The sequence below is a fragment of the Rhinopithecus bieti genome, unplaced genomic scaffold (assembly GCF_001698545.2).
Source record: "Rhinopithecus bieti isolate Rb0 unplaced genomic scaffold, ASM169854v2 scaffold_39125, whole genome shotgun sequence".
NCBI lineage: Eukaryota > Metazoa > Chordata > Mammalia > Primates > Cercopithecidae > Rhinopithecus > Rhinopithecus bieti.
In genome coordinates this window covers 324,448-338,830 of record NW_016816262.1, presented here as the reverse complement: position 1 = coordinate 338,830, position 14,383 = coordinate 324,448, and the positions used below count along the sequence as shown (strand labels likewise).

Genomic DNA, 14,383 nt, shown 5'->3' with positions numbered 1-14,383 from the left:
AAAAAAAAAAAAAAAATGTTAGTGCTGAAACTTTTTCTTTTAGAATTGAAGGTGCTCTTTTCAAAAGACTTCATGCAAAATTAAAACAATTATTTTCTATTTACAGTAATAATTATATTTCAAACTAATAAAGATTTATTTCATTTATCACTTCTAAATTTAAAATGTGACTGAACAATGAAGATCCACTTCACTTAATAGTACTACACACTAATATGCATTAAATACTTTCAATGTACCCAAATAAATGTAATTATCCACAAAAAAGCATATATGTCCAACCCTTCAACCCCAAATAAAGCATATATGGATAATTTTTGAGATTACTTAATAATTAGAACTAGTATTATTAAGAAGCCTGAAAGCATATTGCATCCTGGCATCCTGGAACTTGGCAGAGTAAACAGACAAAAAAAGTCTACGGTATATGTAAAAACATCACCTGAACATATCTATATAGAGTGGATAACACTAACATATCAACTTTTTAGTATACCTTTGATTAATATTTCAACTCTACTTAATTTAGTCTTCCCTTCTTTTTGCAACTAATTAACTCAATCACCTTCCACATGAATGACATCTGCAGGAAGTTGTCAAGTGTCAAAAGCCAAGGTTAACACACAAGGAATGTTTTCCTTGCCACATATAAGGAGACCTTAGTTTGATTTTTCTGTTGCAGATGAAATACTGTTCATTTATGTGTTTTAGTAGAAATGTTGTCTATTGTGTGAATAGGAAGGACTGTGGATAATTCCCTGTATTTGCTGCAATTAATAGAAACATATATTCAAAGTCTCAAATAGCCACATTGATGTATCAACCATAAGATTTTCTGCTACATGTAGAGTATTATTTTAGCTAAATATTTCTTATCATTTTATTTTTCTTTCTTTTTTTTTAAATGTGTGAGTTAGAAATTAAAATTTTATAGAGAAAATTTTTATGAATCACATTTGGACTTTGATTATTCCTGAGGTTGTATGTCCAACGCCTCAACCTTAAAATAAATAACATGGTAAGTTGTAAATTTGCTTCAGATTTAATGTAAAACCTCATTGTTGCAGTAAGTTTGTGACACTAATTTACCTTGAAATATGGGAAGGTAAGGGTTGGCAGTGGGTCTGTAAAATACTAGTTCAGCTATGCCTGCGCGCTTTTATAAACCGTCAATCTGAAAGAATTAACCCTTCAAGATGAATCCTGAGTGGCCACTCAGAGCCCAGTGGTCATTATAGAGCCAAGTGACCATTTGCTGACTAGGGGGTCACACATGTTCTCTGAGGTCCCTGAATACCCGTACCTTTTAATATTTGGAACGTCCATGGCTCTCCTGAACCAACCAATCATAGCTCACCTGCCTCAGCCCATCAGAGATCAGCTGTATTAACCAATCAGAACTCATCTGCGTCAACCAATCAGAACTAAGCAAGTTTCCATCCCTCATTTGCATAAACAGACCTGAGTGGGAACCTGGAAGGAAATGTTTGCGGTAAAATCTGTCTTCATTTTGCTCTCTGGAAAGCATCTTTGTTTTACACCAGAGCCTGCATCTCCCCGTTGGCAAACTGCTCACTGGAGTAATGTCTTTCCTGCACAGTGGAGTAAAGTCTTTCCTCCAAATTCCATTTAAGAGAACTTGTGTTCACAGACCCTAACCAGACCTCCTGGAAACCTGCAGTTGGAATTTACTGGCTGCAATGTAACTGTGAAGAGTTTATGTGCTGGTCTGTACTCATTTAAAAATGCTTTAGGAAAGTCATTCCTGTTCAATCTAGATTGATTATTATAAATAAATTTGAAATTTCTGTATTTATGAGGTACAATTGTCAGAAGAAAGGACATATTATATGGAATTTATAGCAATATGGCTGTCAAGTTACAAAAAAAGGACCCCAAAACTAAGTGGCTTCCTTGTATCCATCTCTGCATTATGTGATTTATCTCCTCACTCAGAAAAAGAGACTTCAGAAAGCTACATCGAATGAACTCAGTGTGCATTGCTTCACTGTCTTAGCCTTCATGAGTAAATTTTGTTATCTAATAAGACTTTAGTTTTATGTAAGTCTGACAACGAAGCCTTTTGTGGTAGTACAAAAAAATATATTTTTATGTTAATCTAAAAGCATCACCTAAGAAAGAATACAGGCACACACACACACAACACACACAAACATACACACATGTAAATACATAAGTGTGTCTATCCCCATAGAATTTGATCTCTATTGGCAAGTTTTCATTTTTTAATCTGCTATAATTTGATGACATGAATAATCAATAATATGGCCTTTTATTTTTCATCAATACTCTTTTTAGAAATTGAGGAAAGTAATTATCTTGTTATTTTCATTTTTATTTATTCCTTTTTAGTATGTCCTCGTGTTCCTGATTGTTTCTAGCTTTGAGTCTGCTGTTAAGTACATGGTTTCATGGTAACAATTTCTAGCCCGTATTTAGCCTAGTACTAGGCTTACACTTTCCTGTTATGTGATATTAAATGGTTGGTTAGCATCACAGATGCAACAATCATAGCATATCCACATAAAATATGAAAAGGCTGTTCTGCAAAGGAGAATAACAGTGACATTTTCCAGCTGTGCTAGTACTTTCTGGTATGTTATTGTTTTATTTTACTTTTTAATATTCCCAAATTAGATATTGTCATTTGAACAAACAGCAGTTAATATTTGGTAATAATAAAGAAAACAGAGTTTTTCAAAGTATCTGAAAAGAAAATGTAAGTGGTTCTTTTGATGTATGTCAATATTTCTTTATATTTAAGGGTCTATATTAGATTTAAAATTATTTTCTTCTCTATCTTCTTTAGTTCTTTTGATAAATAAAATAATAAAGCAAGTTTCAGTCAAAGTATGTACAATTTGCTATAAAATACTAAAATAAAATTTATTTTTGAGAGAAAATGAAAATACATGTGATTAAATTAGATATACAGTACAATAATAACATGTAAATGCGTACTGATGATTATTATGTGAACAGGGAAATACTTTTATACATATTACCAAAATTTGACTCCCCATGTAAGAAAAAGTGAGTCAGTAAGATGTAGGCTTTAACATTATGACTCGGTCTTAGGCAGGAATAAGCCTATGATAGAAAGATTCTTTTGGTGTAACAACTTCAGGAGCAAGGGAACTGTCAAGAAGTAATTGGTTTTTTGGAGGACAGGAGTGTGGTGGTGGTCCTAGGAGTGGCAAAGAGCTGGGTTTGTTTTTAGAGAAGGCCTATGTATTACACACATTGGGTTCAATATAATTAAACTTTTGTCCTTCTGGTGATGTTTGAGTTGGAATCAGCTTTATTCCACTTCCCTTTAACCCGTTGCTTTTTTTTTTTTCAACCATCACAGAAAATGCATGCCCAGCACAGCCAAGTAATAGCAGAAGATAAGTCATTAACACCGTAATCCATCACTCTCTACATTCGGTCTCAAAGAGCACCAGGATCATATGAGTATCCTATTTTGTAGCCAGGAGTAAAACTCTAGAGAAGTGAATAACCCATTTCCACATGCTTCTGTTTTATCCGTGCTCTCTCAATAAAAATGTCTTTTCCAGTTTGTTTGAAATATAGAGGTAAACTTGAAAAGAGTCAGGTAAACTAGCTTGAGGTATCTCAAGTTTATTCAGAAGCCATCATACTACAATATGACTACATTTGTATGAATGTTTTTATACATTAATTACAGTGAGTCTGGTGGACTTAAGGTTGTAAGATAATAATAGAACTTGTGCAATTGATTATCTGAGGTCAAGAGTTATCCCATATCATATAATTCCTAATATCTAGTTTTATGCCAAAAATAAATTTTTGACATAACCTCTGGAAAGCATACTTTTTCTGTGAAAAAAATATAGAAGAATAGCTTAATATTGGGCACTATAGTCCAGAAACATCTTGAGATGACAAGAACTTAAGATATACTAATTAGACAAAAAAATTAATATACAAGACAACTAAGTCAAGATTATTTCATGACTTCTAACGATCACCGTGTTAGTAATATGTTAATTTTAAATGTTCATGTCTTATTTTCTACACCCAGTAGTTTAGTGTCTTTATTTACATACTCCGTGATGAGTTATAGTACTTATTTATTCATTTTCTTCCTCCCATTTATATATGGTATTCATTTTTTCCATTTTGTTCTTTTTTATTTCAGAAGATTTGATTATTGTTATCTTTATTAACCTAGAGAGTTTTATAAAGATTGTTATTGCTAGCTTTAACAGAGGATAAAGGGGGAAAAGGACTCATTACACATTCAAAAACATTTTACAGAAGGCTGAGAAAGAGAAGGAAAGAAAGTAACACATATGTAGTAAATTTTTATTTTAGAGATGGAAAGAAATGAAACTAGATTCATGTACATTCAGAGAGAAAAAAAACCCAGTCTCCTGTAGTTCACTCTCAAGGATACCGCGGAGACTCAATACCAAATAGAAATCTAGTTAATTGGGTCTTCCAGAAATAAAATAGAAGAGAACAGAGAAATTATTGATAATTGTGGGGATCATTCAGTAATTGTGGGGATCGTTTGTGAATGTGAAATATACAACACCATTTTCATAATCTCTTTTTTATTTGCAATTTAAGATTTTAAATATTACAAGGTAGTTATTTCATAGTCTATCTCTAATAAAGCCCATTTGTATTGTCCTTGATATGTTCTATAATTAAAATATATTGTTTGTTCTTTCTATTTACTCTCACACATTGTAAGCTTGTTTCATACTTGATTTATAATAAATTAGAAATTTGTATTGATTTTCTCCTAATTTGTGAAAATCTTGGATAAATAAGTAGAAGATGCTTCTATACAGCAAGGATTTGTGACTTCTGGTACCCCAAGCTAGTGGGCAGGACCAACTTAGGTTTGTGCATATTCCCCTGAGCTATGTTAACTTCTATGCACTCAGTTTTAATATAATTTTAAAAATTCTGGATTCCCCATGCATCTAATGGAATACATATTAATTTTCCATAATAAAGAATACTAGGGTTTGGAAATCAAGACCCATGCAACCCAAGGAACCAAGGTGTGGGGTGTGGAAGCTCACTCACCATGACTTCCACGCCCTGTGCTTCCTGTCTGCTTAACTCTGAACTCTACAGGGTTAAGAATTGTGGTTCCCCATGAGGGTACTCCCTTATCAGTGCACAGGCAAGTGGTCTACTAAAAGACAGCTCTGGCTGCCTCCTGGACACTCGGACTTCAAGGGCATGAGGGATGCATGTGGAACCCTAAGTAGCTGGTTCACTTAGTTCAGGTTTCTCCCTAACCAATTTTAACTCAATTAACATATGCAGAAAGCCCAAGTTTGGGTCACTCTACCTGGGAAGTCAACAAGAGGTAATAGCAAGGGCCAGAGGAGTTAAAAATATGTAATGGAGGAGGGAGATGTTGAATATGGTTTGTGACACTGAGGGAAACTGAATTTTTCCCAATAGTCTCTCTCCTTTATTTTACGCAATGAAGATACCCCACAGGAACTTTGAAGAGAGACCCACAGGAACTATGAAGAGAGACCCGCAGGAACTATGAAAGGTGTGTTATTTGCAAGTGGATGGGGCATCAGGTCTGTGGGGGAGGGGTCGATGGGAGCAGCTGTAGAGATCCAGCACTCAGATCTCTTCAGAACAATCTACGGCAAGCAGTGTGGGTGCCCACTTTCTGCTTTGGGATTCAGCACAGCCTTTATGCCAAGGCCATGACAGAGTGCGGCAAAGACGCTGGAGCTGGGCCGGGCTGCCCATGGGAGTCACTCTTAGAGCAATCTTTGCTTTGGGATTTCTTGTTGGCCTGCCTGGGCCCACGCTTTGTCAAAGCTGCCCTGATCCTGAGTCTTTGTGTTCTGCTCTCTCCTTCCTTTCCTTTTTCCTCCCCCCAGGCATCACAAGAGCACCTTGGCACGGGGACTTTCCCTGCCTGTGGCCACTCCCATTTTTCTTCACCATGTGGAGGCTTCGTACATCTAATTTCAATTCAGGCTCAGCTTCTGCTTTGTGGAAGATCTGAACTGACCCAGTTAGGAACAAAGATCAAGAGGCAGGAAATTTTAGGACATTAATAGGAGATAATTGAATAAAAAATCATGAGTCATTCCAGAAAGGAAAGAAGGTAAATGTCATGATTTGGCTGTGTCTCCACCCAAATCTCACCCTGAATTGTAATAATTCCTACATGTAAAGGGTCAGGTGGAGATAATTGAATCATGGGGTGATTTTTCCCCATACTGTTCTCATGGTACTGAATAAGTCTAGTGAGATTTGATGGTTTTATAAATGGGAGTTCCCCTGCACAAGCTCTCTTGCTACCACCATGTAAGACGTGACTTTGCTCCTCATTTGCCTTCCACTATAATTGTGAGGCCTTCCCAGCCATGTGGAACTGTGAGTCCATTAAACTTCTTTCCTTTGTAAATTACCCAGTCTTGGGTATGTCTTTGTTAGCAGTGTGAGAACAAACTAATACAGTAAAGAAAGGAGAATATTAATGAATAAAAAATATTTCAGGAGACAAATCAATAGACTGGAAGTTGAAGTAAGGTCAATGTACTTTATATAGTAGACATGGAAAATGTAAGTGTACAGATAATTTTATAAATGAGAATTTTTATTTCAATTTAATAATCTGCATGGTCCAGAAGCCACACAAGTAACAAAATACCCAGTGCCCTTATACCTCTTACTACTTGGTAGTGGTAAGTAATACTTTTATTTTGGTTAAAAAAAAAAAGATGCTGATCATATGTATACTTTTATCAAACTGTGTAGAGTCTAGAGCTAGAGACCAATGTAGAAGCATATAATTTAAAAGTGCAGCACACTAGAATCCCAAATGTACTTAGAGTTTAGCAGGAACCCTTCCCAAAGGGTTTGATGTGGGCCTTAAAGAGTAATTATAAGTTCACTCACTAAATATGAGGTATAGGTGAGATTCCTGGAGATAATGGGTAGATGATATTTTGAGCTTGCAAATGGATTCTGGGGGTAAACCATTTTCGGAGTTACTATTTTAGTTTTGTGACAAGGCCACAAATACATTTGAGTAAAAAAAAAAAAAGTAATATACTTTATGAACACAAAACTTGACAAGATTTCTGTGTTCTACTCTTAGTTTTATGACTCTTTTATATACATGATATCTCTTAAGCACACTTCTTTTCAACAGTTGTTGTTTGTTCTTGCTGAAGGGCATTGATGAAAAGTGCTATTTATGTACAAAAGAAAGAGCCAGCATCCTATGAAATATATTTTTCATGATCTACAAAAGGTATACCAGAGAAAGTAGTTTAACCATTTAAAAACAGAGTAGTTCTTTCTGTCATTGAGTTCCAAGAGAAACCACTATACTAGGGAAGTTCTGTGCAGAATATGGAGAAATAATATAACTGTAGTGTTGTTAATCTATCCTCAAATTCCCTGTTCTGCAAATGTTCATCTACTCAAATAATCTAAGTAAAGTTAGGGCTCATTGTATTGTTTTCCATTATAATGCCTCAATGCATTTCCAGAGATTTTTTTAAATTATAAATTTGAATTCCAGCTGTAATAAAACATTCATCTCCACTAACTGAAAATATTGCAAATTATCTTGCTCTTACACTCTTCTTTTGAGGAACATAATGGAGTTTGCACTTGCTTATGCCATGTTCTCCAGTTCTGTTACAGAATCACTTGAAATGAAAGTAAAGCAAACTACATGAAAAAGTAACTATTAGTATTCTTTTTTTGAAACTTTAAGTTCCAGGGTACATGTGCAGAATGTGCAGGTTTGTTACATAGGTAAACATGAGCCATGGAAGTTTGCTGCACCTATCAACCCATCACCTAGGTATTAAGCCCAGCATGCATTAGCTATTTTCCTAATGTTCTTCCTCCCCACTCCACCCCTACAGGCCCCAGTGTATGTTGTTCCCGTCCCTGTGTCCATGTGTTCTCATTGAGTAACTATTAGTTTTAACGTGAAGAGCAAATTGATGCAAAATATAAGATTTCACTGAACCAAAATGTGATAACATTTTAACTGATATTTTGATTTAAATTTCTATTTTTATTCTATCTTTGCACATTTATATTTATCCAATTTCTAGTTTAGTTATAATTTATATTTTACCTACTACTAATAGGCCTGCAATATATATGAATATATGCATGTAAATTTGTATGCAGGTTTGGGTGTTAAAATAAAGAGCAAATTAACAACTATACAAAAATAATAAATGACCAGAGTTATTTCTAAATATGATTAATTTATTTGCTTCCTTGATGCCAATATTAAAAAGGAATTAACTTATCCTGCATAGCTTTTATTGAAAGGCCTTCCATGTTCTGAAAAGAAGCAAAATTTACTTTTGGCAATGAACTCTGGAAAGGATTCCTCACACACATCCTTACAAAAAGGATACTATGATACAACCCATTAAAAATCCTGGTAAATTAAACAAAAGCCAGGATTCTTTACTATTGGCAACCTGATTAAAAACTGTATGTTGAAAGTCAAAAAACCTGGAACAACCGATTCAATATTGAAGAAGATGAATGAGGTTCATCTGGAGGACTTGAACTACCTAATTTTAAGACTTGGTATAAAGGTTACAGTGATCACACAAAACGGTATTGTCAAAATGATACCACATAGATTGATGGAACAGAACATGCAGCTCGTAAATACACCTTCACAAATGTAATCAACTGATTTTTGACAAAGGCATATAGGCAAGGCAATGGATAGAGGGTAGTTCTTTCAAAAAATGGTGCTGGAACAACTGGATGCTCATATGCAAAACAATTCACCTGGACGCAGAACTCACACATTATACAAAAAAAGCAAGTCAAAATAGATCTAAACATGACAAAGTAGATCTAAGTGTAGCATGCATTTAGAAATGATAAAACTTCTAGAAGAAAACAGAAGAAAATCTATGTGAACTTGGCGTGGGTTGTGTTTCTCATTTCTTCTCCAAGTATCATTGCAGCACACCCTCATCATTCCGAGCTCTCTGGACACATCTCTTTTTAAAAAATCTGAAATATTCCCACTAAATAGTCGGCCAACATGAAACAAATAGGAGCAAATGAAGAAAAAAATGATACCACTAAATGGAGCATCCACCCAACCCAAATTCCAGGTTTTTGTATTTCTATGAATGTTTTGCTTTTGTGTTTATGATCTAATAATAACTGAGCTATATCATTTTCTCAATTCTCACTTTAAATTGAAGTATAGGAACTTTGCTTCATGTCTTGAGATACTGGACTTTTACCCTGAACACATCAAAAGCCAACTTGAGTGTTTCCTCCCTAATAGATAACCCCTTTTTCTGCCTAAGTAACTGAATGCTATGAGCTGAATTGTGTCCTTCTGTTCTCCTGTCCCCATCCAAAATTCAAATGTTGAAGCCCTAATTCACAATGTGATGGTATCTGGAGATGGGGCCTTTGAGACTTAATTAGGGATAGATGGGGTTATCTGGGTGAGGGCTTCCAAATAGGATTTATGTCTTGGTAAGAAGAGGCTCTTTCTGCTTGCATGTATTGCTGCAAGGAGCTATTTGAAAGCCAGGAAGAAAACCTTCACTACAGACAAAATCTGCTAGCACCTTGATCTTGAACTTCTCAGCCTTCAAAGGTATAAGAAATAAATTCACTTTTGTTTAATCCACCCAGTCTATGGCATTTTGCCATGACAGCTTGAGCTGACAAAGACACTAAGGAGCTATGTCTTTATTCTACAGTTTTCATACTTTAACCAGAATATGTTTAAATGTTGAGTACTTGACTACTCTGTTTCTTTTTTGATGTATGGCATTCCTATTAAATCTATATAGACTTATTCATTATTTCCATTCTAGACACTTTTATTTGCTTTATATGTAAATCGTTTTCTTCTTATTTTTTTTGTCTGTTACATAAAAAAACAGGACCTGTGCCTTGATCCACTTTTCTTTGTCTTCCATATCTGTTATATTTTCCACAATATCATTAATTGTTTTGTCTTTTCTCTGCCTTCATTGAGATTATATTGAAAATTTTCTCTATTTCAGTAATTAAAACTTAGCTATGCCTATTTGGCAGTAATCATGTCTATTAATTTTTATTTGTAAAATGTTTTTTGGACTTCTATTAATTTCATTAGCTCTAAAACTATCTTTTTTATTATGTTTATTACAATACAGCTATAAGAGATAGTATTTACTTAATTGTTGATATTATTTAATTATTTTCACAACATTAAACACTTGAAAATTTAATTTATTTTAGGTTCATATTCATCCTGAATGGATCCTTCATCTGTATTTTCCTACCTCCCTTATCTTTTCACTTGTCTTTTGTTTTCTTCTTTTCTTCTCTTTTTTATTTCTTTCTTATTTTACTTTTAATTTGCCATGTTTACCATGACATATTTGTATACATTTTATATTTTTTGTAATTAATGAAGTGAATAATCTGTCAGACTCCTCTGTTCATTCGTATATATGGTCAAATGATATTTATTGACTCTCCTGAAGACTTATCTAAAACATATTTCTATCTTTCCTTCTGAACTACAATTTGGTAATCTATTTTTCTGTGTCTTGAAAGTATGCAATATCAGTGAGAGAGATAACTCAGTTGGACACAGTTATAATCTTGTTTATTTCTTTTGAAATTATATGTAAAAACAAAAATTAATACTTCTGCTATTGGAATAAGTCTACACAGTTTAAAAGAAATTGCATTTCATTCAATAATTTAATGTCAATTCCTGATGCTTATGCTTTCATTAGGGATAATGAAAATAAATTTATTAATATTCCATATTTAATGCATATCATCCTAGTAGGCAGGTTTAAATCCTTTAGGCAAGGTAGGGCATAAGGTAAAACTATATTTCTGCCTGAAATTCCAAATTTAGAAACACTAATGAGCATTCTTGGGATATTAGCTCATCAACAGTGTTTCCAGGGAGTCAAAGAGAGACAAAAAAATGTTGCCTTGTCTATCCTTGAAGGATATATATGGATCTTCTTTTTTTTGCCAAAAGCTTTAATGGTTTATTGCACATACTTTTGTCCCTTTATTTTATATATTCAATGTTGAGTTTTATCATGACTTATTGTTTGTTGTCTTGTTTTTCTTGCTATCAGGTATTAGAAATAGAATATTCTATTAATAGGTTTTAATCAGTATTTTCTGAGAGAAATGCTACTGGTGATTTTTGTTTTTTAATCCAGGGATAAGGAAATAATCCTCTTAGTTGTCAAACATAAAAGAACAGATTGAAAAGGAAGCTCACCTAAGATTTCTCTAAGATATTAAATATAGTTTAAGGTTGAAGGAAAACATTGGTCATCTAATAATTCGTTGTTCATTAAAATGATCATATACAGAATAAAGTTCTGAGGCATCATTGCATACATTAAGATTAGAAATATTTACCTACCCCAAATCATTATCATATTTTCTTATGTTTTCTCCCCCAAGTTTTTTGTTTTACCTTTTACATTTATATCAAAGCCTATTGATTGTCCTAGACATTTAAAATGTAAGTTTCTGTATACTATGTGAAAAGATAACAATTTTTTTTTGCATGTGGATATTCACTTAACCCATTACCCAGTGCTGTTGATTAAAAATACCATCTTTTCCCTACTGGACTATCATGCAATCTTTGGCAAAAATCAGATGTCTATTTCTGGGCTCCCTATTAGGTTCCTTTGGTCTTCCTGGCTGCCTTTAAACTGTTATCTTATATTCATGTGTTGCGGGAAGTCAGGAACCCTGAATCATGGGACCAGCTGAAGCCATGGCAGAAGAACATAAATTGTGAAGATTTCATGGGCATTTATCACTTCCCCAATCAATACTCTTGTGATTTCCTAAGCCTGTGTTTACTTTAATCTCTTAATCCCATCATCTTCGTAAGCTGAGGATGAATATTGCCTCAGGACCCTGTAATGATTGATTAACTGCACAAATTGTTTGTAGAGCATGTGTATTTGAACAATATGAAATCTGGCACCTTAAGAATAGGATAACAGCGAATTTCAGGGAACAAGGGAGATAACTTTAAAGTCTGACTGTCTGTGGGCCAGGTGGAACAGAGCCATATTTCTCTTATTACCAAAAATGGGTAACATAAGTATCGCTGAATTCTTTCCCCAGTAAGGAATATTAATAATTAACAGCCCTAGGAAAAGAATGCATTCCCAGGGTGGGGCCTCTAAAATGGCCACCCTGGGAGTGTTATGCTGAGGTAGATAGCGATGAAACACACCCTAGTCTCCTGCAGCGCCCCCAGGCTTGCTAGGATTAGGAAATTCCAGCCTGGCAAATTATAGTCAGACGGGTTCTCTGCTCTTGAACCTTGTTTATCAATGACAATGCATGCACAGAGGGACATGGACGTTCATTAGTAATTCTAGTTTCGCCCTGGCCTTGTGATCTTGCCCTGACCTCCTGCCTTGTGATCTTTTGTAGCCCTTAAAGCATGTCATCTTTGTGACCCACACCCTATTCGTGCACTCCCTCCCCTTTGAAAATTGCTAATAAAAACTTGCTGGTTTTACGGCTCAGGAGCATCATGGAACCCGCGGACATGTGATGTCTCCCCCAGACATCCTGCTTTAAAAGTTCTCTCTTTTGTACTCTTTCCCTTTATTTCTCAGACCAGCCAATGCTTAGGGAAATAGAAAAAGAACCCAAGTGAAATATTGGGGTAGGGTATCCCCAGTATTCATGAATATCATAGCTTTATCATGAGTGTTAAAATATTGTAAGTTTTCTAGATTTTATTTTCATTTCATACATCCTGTTAGTATTAGAATGAGATTGTTAACTTCCAAAAACCATCGTGAGATTTTGGTTAAAATTACATCAAGTCTATAAATCAAACTGGAAAACCTTTTACTTAAACTACATAGCTATAAGAATGAAAAAATGGTGAAGCAACACTTGGGTGAACCCTGTAAACTCATCATGGAATAAAATCAGTCAGATATGAAAGAGTATATTCTCTCCACTTCAATAAAGCTCAGTAATAAACAAAAGTTCATCTTCTGTTTTAGATGTCAGGAGAGTGATTATTTTGGAAGGAGGTAAGGATGTTAAATGGATGAGTTTATTTAATTTAGTGGCACACCTATGTTTAGAAATTTTCTGTATGCATACTAACTTTTAAAGTCTTTACATTGGCAGGGCACGGTGGCTCACACCTGTAATCCCAACACTTTGGGAGGCCAAGGTGGATGAATCACAAGGTCAGGAGTTTGAGACCATCCTGGTCAACATGGTGAAACCCCGTCTCTACTAAAAATACAAAAAATTAGCTGGACATGGTGGCAGGCAACTCTAATCCCAGTTACCAGGGAGGCTGAGGCTGAATAATCATTGAACCTGGGAGGCGGAGGTTGCAGAGAGCAGAGATCATGCCACTGCATTCCATCCCAGTTGACAGTGAAAGACTCATTCTCAGAAAAAAACAAAAAACAAAAAACAAACAAACAAAAAAAACACCACCACCAACAAAACACTTTACATTAAAAGTATTTGTTTAAAAAAATGTATTTTCTTCTTAATGGAAAACCTCACAATTCAACGAGATGCTCCAGGTAACCAAATTGTATATTGTACATGACATTAAAGAATTCAATAACAAAAAAATGGTGGCATAGATTAATGGGTGATGGACGTTGTCATGCGCGTCCGTGTGAAGAGACCACCAAACAGGCTTTGTGTGAGGAACATGGCTATTTATTTCACCTGGGTGCAGGCGGGCTGAGTCTGAAAAGAGAGTCAGGGAAGGGAGATAAGGGTGGGGCCTTTTATAGGATTTGGGTAGGTAAAGGAAAATTACAGTCAAAGGGGGGTTCTCTGGTGGGCAGGAGTGGGGTTACAAGGTGCTCAGTGGGGAGATTTTGAGCCAGGATGAGCCAGGAAAAGGAATTTCACAAGATAATGTCATCGCTTAAGGCAAGGACCGGCCATTTTCACTTCTTTTGCGGTGGAATGTCATCCGTTAAGGCGAGGCAGGGCATTTGTACTTCTTTTGTGATTCTTCAGTTACTTCAGGCCATCTGGGCATATAGGTGCAAGTCACAGGGGATGCGATGGCTTGGATTGGGCTCAGAAGCCTGAGAGATGTGACTTAATAGGAAATAAAGGAAATAAAGTAATTATTGAAAAAGGTAAAATGTAAAATGAAAATAGCATAAATACTAATGTAAAGACTAAGATCATAAGTATGGAACAATAATTAAGTACATCTATAACATTTAATAAAAAGCAGTCTTTAAAATAATTCAAAGATTAAAATATTAAGCATGCACATTTCATTTTTATTAAAAATAAAATCAATTTTATTTATAAACTTTTT

At 34.9% G+C, this 14,383-nt stretch overlaps 1 long non-coding RNA gene across 2 annotated transcripts in view; it reads left to right on the top strand.

The window, feature by feature from the left end:
- Positions 1-14,383, top strand: part of LOC108516950 (uncharacterized) — a 103,103-nt gene that overhangs the window by 40,228 nt on the left and 48,492 nt on the right. For both annotated transcript variants that reach the window (XR_001881953.1, XR_001881954.1), the window contains exon 2: positions 5,504-5,572. This is a non-coding gene — a long non-coding RNA (uncharacterized LOC108516950). The remainder of the gene's footprint in view (positions 1-5,503; positions 5,573-14,383) is intronic.